Here is a 14,458-nt window from a genome sequence, read left to right as displayed (position 1 = left end):
GTGAGAGTGCTGTTGCAGTCTGGTCAAGAGTGGTGATTAGCTTCTGTTGTCCCTCTTCAATCTTCTCTTCCAGGCTTTGGACATGTTCGGCCAGTTTGGTTTCCACAGATGAGACGTGGGCTCATAATGGGGCGGTGACAGTGTCTTCATAAATCCTGGGTTTACTGACCAACGCGCCCACCTTGTCCTCTCCCTCCCTCCATTGCAGCGTTGCTAAATAGCGGGAATACATTCCTGGCCCGAGTCGTGCAAACTTTAACCACATCTGGGATGTGAACTGTACACCATCTGGGCTTTTAGGGAATCTTTTGTCCTCTGAAAAGATTATCTCCAGTACAGCTAATTCTCTTAAGCACCGGATACCTTGTTCCATCATGTTCCACTGTCCTTGCTGTACGTGGAGGTCCTCCTTACAAAGGTATCTCTCCCTCACACTGGACAACAGTCGCCGCCAGAGGCTGAGAGTTTCCTGCCTCTTCCAATCCCCTGATCAATGACTACATCTCGAGACAGGGATCCCAGCTGTCTGGCTTCACTCCCATCTAGAATTGTATCTTTAGCTGCGGTATCCCAGATTTGGAGCAGCCAGGTCAGAATGGACTCATTCGCCTGTCATGTGAACTCTCTCCAGAGCTCACGTAGTTCACCCAGGGGTAGGGACCGAGTGATTATTTCTGGCTCTGTCTCCTCCGGTGGATGTGAAGGTCCTGCCTCTTCGTCATCATTCGCTATATGAACTGATTCAGTCTTTGATTTCCTTTTCTGGACAGGGGCGACTGCTATTGGTTTGGGTTGTTCTTCTGGCTCCTCGATGGTTTGTGTGGACACGGTGCTGGTTGATTCATTTCTTTCTCCCTCTGACTCAGCTGTGATTTGGGTGGATGTGGTGCCTGTGGATTTGCTCCTTCTCTCCTCCCCCTGACAGCACTGTACCATGTCAAGTAGTGTCCGGTAGGCAGTGGCCAGGGCCCAGCAGGTTGCTGTGAGCTGGCCATCTCTGGAGCTGCCAGAGCATTTTCCCTTCACCAGTCTTATCATGCTAACAGGATCCTGCAGTTGTTCAGGGGTGAATTTCCAGATCATTGGAGGAGAAAACTTCTCCAAATACTGGCCGATGTCCTCCCACTTCCCGTGCCACTCAGCATTATCTGCTCCCAGGGCAGGCGTCCAAACAACCTCCCTAGAAGGTCCTGTTCTGACCCTAAACATGGTGTAGACAGTACAGAGCAGACAAACAACACTAACAGCAACATTACGCTGTCTTTAACACCAAAAGGGAACTCAGTATTTTCAAAGACTGTTGTAGCAGGTCTGAAGGGGAAGAAGGAGGTGAGAGACTGGAAACAACCATTCCCTTCTGTTCCCCCAAAGGGCTGGGTGCGATTTTTAATGAGGCCCCAGAGGTAGCAACCCAAACCAGGACAGGCAAACAAGACTGAATACACATTTACAATGAAACTCATTGCTTCTGATGTTATGATGACATAAACATAGTATACTAATAAAGCAATTTGGATCCCTCTCCCTGGTCTTAAAGAGAGCATCAAAACAGGCAAATAGTTCCCCTGTGGAAATATGAACAGCCTCAGATACAACATCCACGTGAATACACCAAACAACACGGTGATCAGGGAGTTTCTGTATCCAAATAGACAAATGCTTGAAATGAAATTGTGATTCTGACTTCTCTCTCTGCTCTATGTTGCGCGCCAAAATGTGCTGTTTTAAAGGTAAACCGGCAGGGGAAATGAACCCAACTCAAAAGAGAGATTATAAGTCAGAATAACAATTTAATAAAATAATACAATAAGTACAATTATACAGACAAACAATTGGTTTTAACCCACAAAACCCAAATGTATAACCCAGCACCCTGGGGCATGAACAGAGTGGTGTTTGTTGGGCCCCCTGAGTCCAAAGGAAAAGGAGAGGGGAAAACCTGTTGGTGAGAGTGCTGTTGCAGTCTGGTCAAGAGTGGTAATTGCAGTCCGGTCGAGAGTGATGGTTGCAGTCTGGTTGAAAAGTGGTGATTGCAGTCCAGTCAAGAGTGGTGGTCTGCAGTCTGGTTGAGAGTGGTGGTTGCAGTCTGGTTGAGAGTGGTGGTCTGCAGTCTTCCTCTGGATCCCACGAGTGGTTAAAAAAGTTCCAAGACTCCATGATTATATATTCTCCAGTTCAGACAGGAATGCCCAGTACTTCCCTCAGGGTGGGGAGTTCCACAATGGGCTTGAGGACAGAGGGCACCCTCCTATCTCACAGGCCTCTTAACACCCAGTTTATAGCCTGAGGAGTCGGGCTGCTCTGGGCAGAGGGTGTAAATGGTCTATTGATAACAGTTTCTGGGAAATGGCATGGAAGGCTACAGAATAAACAGTTTTGGGTTACACCCATACAGTGAGGAACTGGTCCCAGCTGTTCTAACTAGGACAAGGTTTGAATAAAAAGACGGTAAGAAAACCTTTCAAAGGAAGTACTGTGTTGTTAAACAGTATGGAAATGGTATTGCAAATCAGCTTCTGGCCTAGTGGGAAGCACGTGTGCTTAATTTGAAGTATTGATTTAATGATTAAGCAGTATCCACAGTATTGATAGATGTCCCTGAATCAGGGCCTTAAAGTGTGCAGTGGCTCTTCTAATTAGCTACTTCTGTCATTTCACCATGATCTCTTAATTTTATATGATTGAACTTTTACTTGTTTATGAAAGAATATAAAAACATTCAATAAGGAATCAGAAAACAGTGAATCAATTTAGTCCACTCTCACAAAGGGTTTGATCCTGGGATATGCTGAGCATTGACAGTTGTTACAGAAGTCACCACAGAGGCCTTTGCACTACTTCAAGTAGCTTGTCATTAAAGCAAAGCATAAGCTTTTCTGGTTATTCATATTTTCACATCACCAAAAATCTTAAAGCAAAAAAGAGTAGCATTCTTATTTAAAGGGGTCTTAAGAGACTGGAACATTTAGTATTCAGCAATGAATGTACAGGACTTTAGGTTCTAGCCAACTCTATTGCAGTATTTTTAAAAAGATGACAGCACTAAGACACAAATTCTGAAGAAATGCACTGCTGAGTACATTTGTACTAGGAAGCATGGAGTTTTAGCAGGCATAGCTCTTGCTAATTTTCAAAGAGGTTGTAGTTCTGCCATTGATCAGAAAATTGTCAGTTTCAGCACCTCATTCCGAAAAAACAGATGAAAAAACTCATTACACCTTGATTACATTCATATAATTACAGTGACCAGAAAACAGCATCACAAATTTGCTTTTAAATGATCTTACAATTCCACACCATAGAAAGATACAAATATGACTTAAAGGTTACTCTTATGTTATTGATACAGTATTGCTACCTATAAATAAATAAACTTTGTGATGTCAGAAAGTATAGTGACCTTCATGTGTAGGAAAGCAATTAGCTCAAGGTCACTTGCAGATCAGAATGGCTTAGGAGGTAGTTTGGTCCTGAGCTGCTGACCAGGACAATGAGATTTATATGTCTGTCTTTGTAGATACTATGATATTTGTTTAACACCTCTGTCTGGATAATATTTGCACTGAACAAGCAGAAAGAAAGGATGAAAGAGCCAAATGTCAGCTATTTTATGTTTGTCTGTACAACAAAAGAGAGAGTTTACAAATGTCAGCAACTTGTTTTTGTGTTTCAGTCCCTCAAAACCTCTTGCAACTAAAAATTGGAAGTGACAAGAAATTAATCCATGTTGTGATCTAATTGTTGGAATTATGGGAAAAATGTAAGATGTCTAAAATATTTAATTGTGGGAAATGTCTATTAAGCTGAATTTGCAACAAACTTACCAGATTTTTAAACACTTGTGTCAGTTTTGAGATGCATAAATAACCAGAAGAGTGTGATTTTTCACTTTCTGAGATATACATGGAGTCTACCAAAACCAATATGCCTGATTCTTAAAATCCAGACCAAGGCTTGGGCACAGTGTCTTTTTTTCTGCCATTGTATGGTCACAGGGGAAGGGTTTTTTCCTCTGTGACCAGGTAGGTTGGAGAGGAGAGTGGAGCTGGGGAATTCATCCCTCTGCCAGTCTAGTTGCAGTGGGTGTTGTGCCTCCTTCAGAGATGATGAAGGCTCAGCTTTGGGGAACTGTTTACACAGAAACTGGCAACAGCTGAAAAAACCCCAATTTTTATATAATAAAGCTCATTTAACTATCTCACGTTGTCTCACTAAACCATCTCTGTGACAGATTACCATTTCAGGCAGTGTTGTTAGGGGCATCTACATCATGATCAAAAGCTTGTAAATACGTGTTTACATGACTTTCTACTAACACAGTCTGCTGTTGTGTATTTTCATATTAAGCTGTAACAAGGAAAAAAGGAAGTGCTCACTCAAGAGATGCTCCAGAGGGTTTGCCAAAAAATTATGTGGTCTGAGCCAACCTGTGAAAACCAAACTGAACTGCCATGAACACTATCATTGGCATAAGAAAGTCATCCCCTATTCATTATCGTTGAGTAACTCACTCAGACACAACATGGAAATGAAGGGATTTTGCTCAGCCTTCTTTTTGGGGAGTTTACCTACTAACTGTAACCAAAGAATATAAAATAGAAGTACAGAAAGATAATTTTTTAAAAATGTCTGTTAGATATCCCTATCTTTCTGCTATTTGCAATATTCAGTACAGGTTTTTAAGGTTAACTTAAATACAGGTTTGGGGGTTTTTTTCCTCTATTTTTTTAATATAGATTTCAAAATTGTAGCAAATATTTTAAAACAGTGACAAATTGGTTATTACCAAATTATTTGGTAACTCTGCACATTGTCTTCAATCATTTAATTAGGTCAAGTATGTTATATTTCAGAAAAAAATTATTGATCTTATTTGCATTTTTATTAAAACTTTGATGTAGTACAAGATTCCAAAAGAAGGGATGATGAATCTTTCCATATTTTTGGCAAAATTATTTAACCAGCACCAAGGAAGTAGAAATTGGGCTCATTTATTTGTATCTCTCTGAGATACTTCTGTTTGTGAGAAATTGTTACAAACAGTATGAGAGTAATTATGGCTTTAATGATTGACTACAGCCAGTTTTCACAAGTGGAAAGGGCTACCAGAGCATTAGGCAAAATAAAAAAATGGGGTTTGGGGTGTCGTATGATTTCACCCTCATACCACTGATACAAATGGCAGCCTTCTTTCATCAAGAGGTCATTAGGTCAACCAAGCTGTTAAGTTCCAAGCAGCTTAATTTGTGCCAAGGGGGCTGCATGGTTGTACAACCATCTGAGAATACCATCAGGTCCCACAGGCTTTCAGACAAATTTTACTCTTAACTTGGTGTGGAGTAAGAGTAGGTTCTTGTCATTAGTGCAATTAATCCAAATATATATCATTATAATCTTCAGCAGCATTCTGTATTTTGCACACATAACTTCCCTTGACATTAACAGGAGGGGATAATAGACATGGAAATGTAAAGAGAGGTTAATACTCTTCCCTGTGACCTTCCCAGAGACATCATATTTTCTCAAGCTGACCTCTCATTATGCTGAAAACTGCAAAGAAAAAACCCCATGGTTTCTGTTGCTTTTTTTATTCACTTCAGAGACTATAGACATCTGCCCTAAGTACATTCTGTTAATAATTATTTTGAATGTATTCTAAAAATCCACATCATTCCCAAAGAGGGGAAAAACACAAAAGAAACCCCAGCTGATGAGGGAGGACAATGTGCGACATTATAAGCAGTGCTGGAGCTGCCCCCCGTGATTGCCACTCAGACATAAAAATCATTCCTCACACTTAGAGACAAAAGTAAATGGCAGTTTGCAATGTTAAGAACCTCTGTGGAAATAAGATGAAATGAGAGAGGCTTCCAGACCTGTGAGAAAAATCAATCTGATGGAAAATTGACAAACTTGTTTAACGTGTCGGCACAAGATCCGAGAGTTGACCCGTAGAGACCTCCACTTAGGCATACCGTGAAGTTACTGTCAGTTCTCTTAATCTGTTCAATTACATAACAGGATCTCAAAGGGGACTTTTTACCAAACATCACTTTAAATTAACTTTTCTCCTCCGTGTTTTAAACTTGCAGTCCTTCCCCGCCTCTTTGCAGCAACATGGGTAAATTATTAAAAACCCACTTGCTTGTCAGTGTAAATGCTATAGAAACATCAGTTTAAAATTTTGATTGGAAATGGAGAAGGTTTGTGCGGTTAAAAAGAGGAAAATGCTCATCTCATTACATGTCACCAAATTAATCTCCACGAATTAATTTCTCTGAGTCAAAGGTCTATTGTTTTTCTGTTTTAGGGGATGAAGAAATGGTAGAAGAAAGCAGTACACCATAATTTTTATTCTATTAGGAACAAGAAACTGTGCCCTTTTTCACAGCTACAGGCCACAAAAGTGAAACAGAGAAGGGTTCAAAATTCAAGATCCACTACTCTACTGAACTGATCCTAAATGTCTGAGTTTTTTTTCCTTGAGGAAACGGAGTGGGAATAGGATAGGCAGGGAAGATGTTAAAGACTGCAAGGGATGAAAAAAAATTAACTTTGAAGGTAGGTAGAGCAGCATTCAAGAGGGAGAGATTTAACTGCAGGTGGCCAAAGAAGAGAACTTGAGTTTTTCCTTCTTCATTATTTTATTAAATGCAGTGTTGAAACAAAAGATTAATTTTCCCCCAAATCTGTTATACTTGAAGTCTGAAGTGAAGATCTCTGAGCAGAAAGAGAAGCAGGAGTGTGGCCTATCAATTAAAATCAAGTGCCAAGACTCATTTAGATTGATGGGTGTACAGCACAAGTGCCCAGCAATATTATTTAATATGTTCATTCTCACTAAGTGCATTCTGTTAACCAGAACCTCATAGAGAACGTCACAGCAGCCACAGTAAGTCTGTCTCCTATTGACTTGGAGCAGGTGTGGATCATGTGATGTATCTTGCTGATGAAGTCTTGGTCTTTTTGGTTTTAGTGGAATTAGGATTTATATTAGGTTCTTTTCTGTTCTTCTGGTTTATAGTTTGATTTTTCCATTGAACAGATTGAAGGTGAGAAGCAAAAATTCATTTAACATAGTAAGAAACGAAGAATGAAATACCAAGGTGAATGATACTGAATTTGGGGGAAGAAAAAGTCCATGAAGCACACATATTGAGAAAAGATTGCATCTAGGAAGAGAGCAGAAGCAAACAGCTTTCTTTTTTTTTTTCATTCAGAAGGGGTTAAGTGATTTTCTATGTTGTTAGAACATATTGAAGAAAGAAGGCTTACTTCCATAACCACTTAAAATATAAAAGGTATCAAATTTAGAAGGTCTCTTGCTAGTTTTGTTAGAAGCATTAGTATCATTGTAGTGCCAATAGCTTTTGACAGAACAAATTTTTACAACCAACTGCTCAAATAGATAGCACTTAAAGTTTTGTCTTGATTAATAGTGTGTTCTCGGTCTGAAGATTAAGGTAAAGGTTAACTGTAATTTACATTAAATACCTACTTTATTGCTATGTCTTGCACTGCTATCAGAGATAACTCTATTTTAGCAGTGCAAATTATTTCTAAATGTTTTCTTTTGCATAAGCCACTGTTAAGATTCACTGGAAACTTGTTACAAAGAAGTATCAACTCTTTTCTCTCTTCCTGACTGACTGGAGGAAGACCTTGCTGCTCTTCCCAGCACACAGAACTTTATGAAACCTACACTTTTCACAGGCTTCAAAAACTTTGGCCTCTTCAGAGCCTGCAGAAATTGAAGGTTAGACTACTAGGTTAGACTGAATAGTAGACACCCTTGTGTTTGTGGATTTTTAATTCTCTGTGGCACTCTGTAGGTCCTCAGCTCAGACTATATACACTTAGAAGAACAAATTCTGACCTAGGGGAGTAAGGAGGTGAGTGTTAAGACTGTAACTGAGGCTCAAGGGGCCCAAATCCATGATATCTCCATTTTGAAGGATTCTTGAATGGTTAGCCCTCAACAACTCCTTCAAGCCTGATCCATTAATCCAAGTGCAGAGGTGGCACTTTTATGAAAGCTTTTGGTGGATCTTAATGCTTTGTGATTTCAGCTACAAAGAAGATTCAGTATTACTGAGTATTAGCACTAGTACTGATGCTAGTACAAATGTTAATGCTGAGTACTTAGTACTTAACAGTAAGTATCTTCTACACAAAAAGTCAAGAACAAGGTGTAACTAAGATGATAAATCCCATTAACACATATGTAAGTACATAGATTAGTGTGATGACAATGAAGTGGCCTTCATACTATGTTTTAGCTGACATGAAAATGTTAGGGTAGTATCAATAGCTTTAGAAGTGAGTTTAACTGAGCCTTGAAGATGGTGGTTAAACAAAAAATACTTTAGGGGTGACTCCGGGCAAGTCAATAAATTAAAAAACATTGAAATGTAGCTGCCAGCAAGTTAGGCTGATTGTTTTGCAGACATCCTGAAAGGGAGCACAATCTACATATCGCTTGCTTCTTATTTTTTTTTCACTTGTGCTTTCAGTCAGGGGAAAAGACTCATCCCTTTTTTAGACAGCATCAAACAAGGGGAGGGAAGGAGAGATGTACATGCACAAGGAAGTCCTTGTTTTTGTTTTTATTGATGCAAGCTGGACTTACAAGAGAGAAATTTCTGTGGCCTTTATAACAGTATATGGTCATCTTCTGTTAAATTTCCGAAGTGCCTCAAGGACTTAGTCACCTAAATTATGCAGAGGCCTTTGAAATTCTTACCCTTTGTCTAATATCTGTGTTTCTTGTCTTTTACACTCTGATAATACAAAGAGTTAACATTTATGGTCACTAGCTGTGCCAAAGTGGGGGTTTTTTTGTTTGGTTGGTTGGTATTTTTGCTTTGTTTCCAATTCCTCTATTTCTCTTATTCCCAGTGTTCACACTATGGAAATAAAATTTCATCCTCTCCTAGGCATATTGGGCAATTTCTCAGATTAGAGCCAAAGAGATGCGCTGATCTTACAGAAAATTCCTCTTCCTTTAATGTTGCCCTTGCCACTTCCCAAACATATTTTGTCATGTTGGCAAAGATCCCACACAAGGCATCTTTGTTTCTGCCAAGTACCGGATCTTATCCTTATCTCATGATACATTGAACTGTAGAACATTTAAGAAAGTTAGATGGCTTTGATGGTTTTTTGTTCTGTGTGTCTGTTTTGGTTTGTTTTTTTTTTTTTTTTAATGGAATCATATGTAATATTTCCTTCAATATTTCTGGAATGTCAACAAAACTTTACTTAAAAAATGATGGGTACAGACACAAACATACAAAGGTCAGAAAAATAAGTTTTTGAGGGCTGGTAATAATTTCAGTATTTAACAGCTATCTGCATTTGCTCAACGCTACCTCTGCTAAAGAGATTTCCACCCATGGAAGATTTACCCAAAATATTTATTTTTCAGAGGTAATTTTTTGCACAGGAAAATTTCTTGAGCTTAATTTACTGCACATTCTTGCTGGAATACTTCTCAAGCCTTTGCAGATGAAAAGTCACAGGGAGCTGTCTGGCTATATATGATTTTACATGCCTTGCATATAGCTGAGAGATGCAATTGCAAAATCTAACTCTCGCAGACAGCTGGGAATTTGTGACAGTGTTATAGGTTAGAAATTCAGGAGAATTTTTCTTCCCCTGCTCCACTCTAAGAAAAACTGAGTGAGTGGGGGGAAGGAGTTTTACAAAAGACCTGACTGAATTCCTGGCTAATGGCCCACCAGAGAGGCTGGGGGGAGAGGGGAGGAGTTTTGAGAGGGGGTGGCTGGCTCTGCTTGGAGGGGAGAGATTCAGACTGCTAGGTTCTCTTTCGAGGACGGAGCATTGTGTTCGGGGCATTTGGAGAGAAGGCCTGGAAGCCTGTTTGTCTGGCTTCCCATCCTGGTCAGCCCTGACTGCTGGCTTCAACTTGCCTGCGAGCTGTCTTTTGCCTCCAGCCCAGACCTGCTGTGTTTTTCATCGGAGAGTCTCTGTGCTTGCTGGGAGAAAAGGAGGAGCTTTTTGGGGCACCATCAACTGAGAACCACAGTGAGTCCTGTTGGGGATGAACTGCTTTCCTTACCCCTTCCTTCCACTGGGGGCAGGGTCCCCATCTTCTTTTCGGCTCCTCCCGTGACCCGAGACCAACCCCCAGACCCCTCCCTGTGTGGGGACCGACAGAGCCCAACAGCGCCCCCTGCAGGACAACACAGAGCACTGCAGGCTCTGCACCTCCAGTGATCCAACAGCGCCCCCTGCCGGCCACGATTGGGACTGCGCTAAAGGACAGAGAAGTATTCATTCAGACTTTTTTTTTTCTCTAGGACTACTGTCTAGTTTTTTTTTATGTTCTGTTACTGTTCTTGCCAACATACATATATCTTTTAATAAAGGGTTGTTATTTCTTCTTTTTTTTTTTTTTTTCCACACTTCCTCGATTAAAGCCCCTTAATTTTGAATTTACAATTTCTGAGAGAGAGGAGTTTGGTCTATCTCATAACTCATCCTCTTTAGCAAACATTCCAGTCTCCTCAGACTGAGACAGACAGTCCCTGAAGGACTTTGCATCCATAAACCAATGACTGGATTACAGTGATCCATAAATGCATTTTTCTCCTATCTCTGGCTAATGCAATACAAATAGTCTTCCTGCTGTTAACTGTTTCTGAAGCCACACACAAGAGAACATAAAGAATATGGCATATATTCAAACAGAAAGGTCAACAGGTCATTTGCTCTTTATCCTCACAAAAGACTTCAATACCTGTACTGCTGCAGAAAGCACTAAATACAGAAATATTCCTCAATTTAAGTCCTGTGTTCAGAAAATTTTGCTGAAAAAGTAGTGATTCATCCAGATCTCAGTGGGGATTGGTGATAATGTCTCCTCTAGAGCAGGAAAGCTTAACTCATGATCAAGCTGTGGGGAAAATAGTTACAGGCTTGTATATCAGCAGTTTCCTCCTCTGTAAGAACCCAGGAACCTTCAGGGTGATGTCACCTCCTCAGCACTGAACTCCCTGTCAGTAGCACCTCTGGTGCCTCATCCCATTCCACAGGTACCTCTTCTTGCCTGCCTGGCAGCTGGGGAGAGAGGCAGAACGGACCCCTGTGTTGAGGGTGCAGTGGGACCATGGTTCCAGGCTTGGTGAGAGGCTTTCCTTGGCCTCTTCTCCACCAGGAGGCTGGGAAAGGGTTGCTGTCCTGCAGCGAGTGAGATCCACTGCAGCAGCAAGCTGATGCTCTGAGGCACAGTGCTGGACAGAAGTAGGGTTGTGCTTTTGGACCCATGACACTGAGAAGCAGCTTCTGATTGATAACCACGACCTGAAAACAACAATAAGCCATGCAGGTTATGTCTGCATGAGTACATCAAATTTTCCCAGGACAGCTCCTCTGGTGCTGAGGCTGATAGGTATAGGACAACACATGCCTGTGCCATTAAACCTTCCTGTCCTCAGGAGGCAGTGGCTGCATACACAGACCTAAGGAGACAGCTACTGGGCATCATTAACATCGAACTTGTTTAGGGGAGAGTCAGAAGTTATGGGCCAAGAGCATGTTGGTGATGGCTGGAGTGATCCAATGGCCCAGCAGTGCTCCTGGCACTGCTCTTGCTGCCAGGAGAAGTGTAGACACAGAAACTAATGTCATGTGCTGGAAAATACACAGTGCCAAGTCAAGGGCCACCATCAGATGGATCTCCTGGTTTTTGGACCCGGCCTGTACTCCAGTTCAGCCTTACTGACATTTTAAACTACACTGATTTGAAACACTCCATGGGCTGTCACAACTTCTACTGCTTCACAGACATTATATTAATCTTTATTCCTTGCTGGGGCCTTATTTTTCTTTAATAAAAAAAGTGTAAATTTTGATAACTTCTAACCCTTCTGTTGTTCTTCTGTTGAGAAGATCAAATAAAAGCATTTGGACTTTGGAATCCTTTTCACTCTTCTGCAGGGTTATTAAGAAGCAGTTTTTCTTTAGCTACAACCTTTTTGGTTGCCATTAAAGATTTCCAGGTGTATTTACTCCCTAATCAGGAGCAAACTCTTGCTTTGTAGTAAGTATTTTTTCCCTATTTTCTAGCTTTCTCATTCACATCAGTATTTGAGCATCTTTGAAAGGCTCAAGCAATGTGATTAACATTGACTAAATTTGTTTCTCATTTGTCTCCAAGGAAAGAAGGATATGAAGTATTTTGTGTATAAATAAGAGAAAAATACCCATTTCTGACAGTAGAGTTTAGTTTATATTGGTTCAGAGACTGTGGCTCACATAACATGGCCAAGAAAAGTGACCACAGACTAAAACAACAGCATGAAGATAATAATTTAGCCTATGAAAAGTAGGAACTGAGATGCTGATCTTGATTCAAAGAGAAGCCAAAGCAAGGCACCTGGGACAAGTTAACTGTGGTCACTGGAAGTTAATGCTGCTAAGAAAATTCTCGAAGCTTTCTGTAACTGGGTATTTTGAAAACACCAGAGGCTGTAGCCTCTGGTTTGCAATAGGGTACATGATGAAATTATGAGATTATGAAATTTTCAGTCCAGAAGCCTTTATAACTTCATAGCAGATGGAAATGCCCAATAATCCCAGTTGTAAATTTTTTATTTTTAAGACTTCTAAGGTTTATTTATACACAAACACTTTTCATAAGCTATATATAGAAAGATGTGCTTGAATATTGAAGAGGAAGCAGTTCAGCTTGTTGTTATTGTTGATTTTTGCCCTAAAATAAATCTGAAACACAAATCCATTAGTAAAACTTTATAAAGGTGAATGAAACACTTGTATTTACCTTATATAATCCTGACACCCTAAAACTAAACAAAAGAATTTTGGCTTCAGTTTCTTTTTAATAGATGTGAAGATGTAGCTGTTACATAGATCTTTATTTCTGTGCTACCTTACTCCAGCTTGTGAAAGTGTGTTCAGTCAAGGAACTACAGCTGCAGTGGTGGGACTCAGCCTATTCACTCATGTTAATCTGAGCCTAATGCAGGAAAAGATACAGGGGAACAGCTGAGCTATTTGACAGTTCTCCAGCAACTCAGGTCACCTACAACAATTGCATGTATAGACAATATATGGAAGGAGTCAAGCACAGAGAGGCAAGGAATCTCAAATCATTTAGTGCCCTCATTTTTTTTTTTTAAACAAGACTTGGAAATATAAGACCCCCTAAAATAATGAGTCACAAAATTTGACTGTGTACCCACCCTGTTTAGATTGGCAAAATATAATTACTCTCACAAAGAATTATTTGCTTTTTAAGTGGTGCCAATCTATGGTAGATTCCACATGCTCAAGCCTGGAACATCTCCCAGGGTGTCTGTGGTTAAAAAATAAAGTTTGGTAACTCTGCTTCTAAATTTACCAGAACTTCAAATCTCAGTCACCTATACTGCCAAGATCACAGGTCAATTATGGAGAAAGCCATAATAAAAACAATTACAGAAGGAAAGTTAACATTGCTTTAAATAATTTTATTGTAATAGACTCTTTAAATGGATGAGATTTAAAGTGACTCTCTGTTAATATGGAATTTCATAAACAAGCAGCATAAACCCTTTAAAATACAAATTTAAAATACAAATGTGAATATTTACAAGATCAAATATCATAATAGTCTTTGTACATATGCTCTTACTATTATTATTTTGCAATGCATTCTTTTTTTAGGAAACATTTCTTTACCAAGAAGGTGGTCGAACATTGAAACAGGCTTCCTAGACAGGTGTTTAATGCTTCAAGATTGTCAGTGTTCAAGAGGCATTTGGATAATGCCCTTTGTAACGTGCTTTGCCTTCTGATCAGCCCTGTCAGATAGTTGGACTAGATGGTCATTAGAGATTATAGTGTATCCTATCTTATCCTATCCTAATTATTTATTAAGATATAACAGTTCTTTTCCTTTCCTTGTTAAAGATCACAGCACCTGAAAAGGGCCCTGTCAGCCTCCTACAAAGCTTGCTTTGTGCCTCTGTTTTCATGTAACCATTGTGTATATGTCTTGCTGCCTTTATTGATTTTGCTCCTGTCAACACTAGAGTTTATCGAACATCAGCAAAGCCATATTTATCTTAAGAATCTGGGTGGACATCACTGAGCTCATGTGGAAGCCAGCTGAGAGCCTGAAAAAATTAACTGTTTGGTAATTATTCTTACTAGACCTATTTTCTTGTTCGCAAGGGATTACAGCTTGTTTTCATAGAATCAAAGAATGACTTGTGTTGGAAGGGACCTTAAAGATCATCTACTTTCAAACCCTCTGCTGTGGCAGGGACATCTTTCACTACAGCAGGTTGCTCAAAGCCCCATCCAACCTGTTCTTGAACACCTCCAGGGATGGGGCAGCCACAGCTTCTCTGGGCACCCTGTTCCAGTGCCTCGCCACCCTCACAGGGAATTTCTTCCTAATAACTTATCTAAAACTACTCTCCTTCTGTTT

This window comes from Chiroxiphia lanceolata, chromosome Z (genome assembly GCF_009829145.1).
Source record: "Chiroxiphia lanceolata isolate bChiLan1 chromosome Z, bChiLan1.pri, whole genome shotgun sequence".
Taxonomy (NCBI): Eukaryota; Metazoa; Chordata; class Aves; order Passeriformes; family Pipridae; genus Chiroxiphia; species Chiroxiphia lanceolata.
This window is presented reverse-complemented; position numbering follows the sequence as displayed.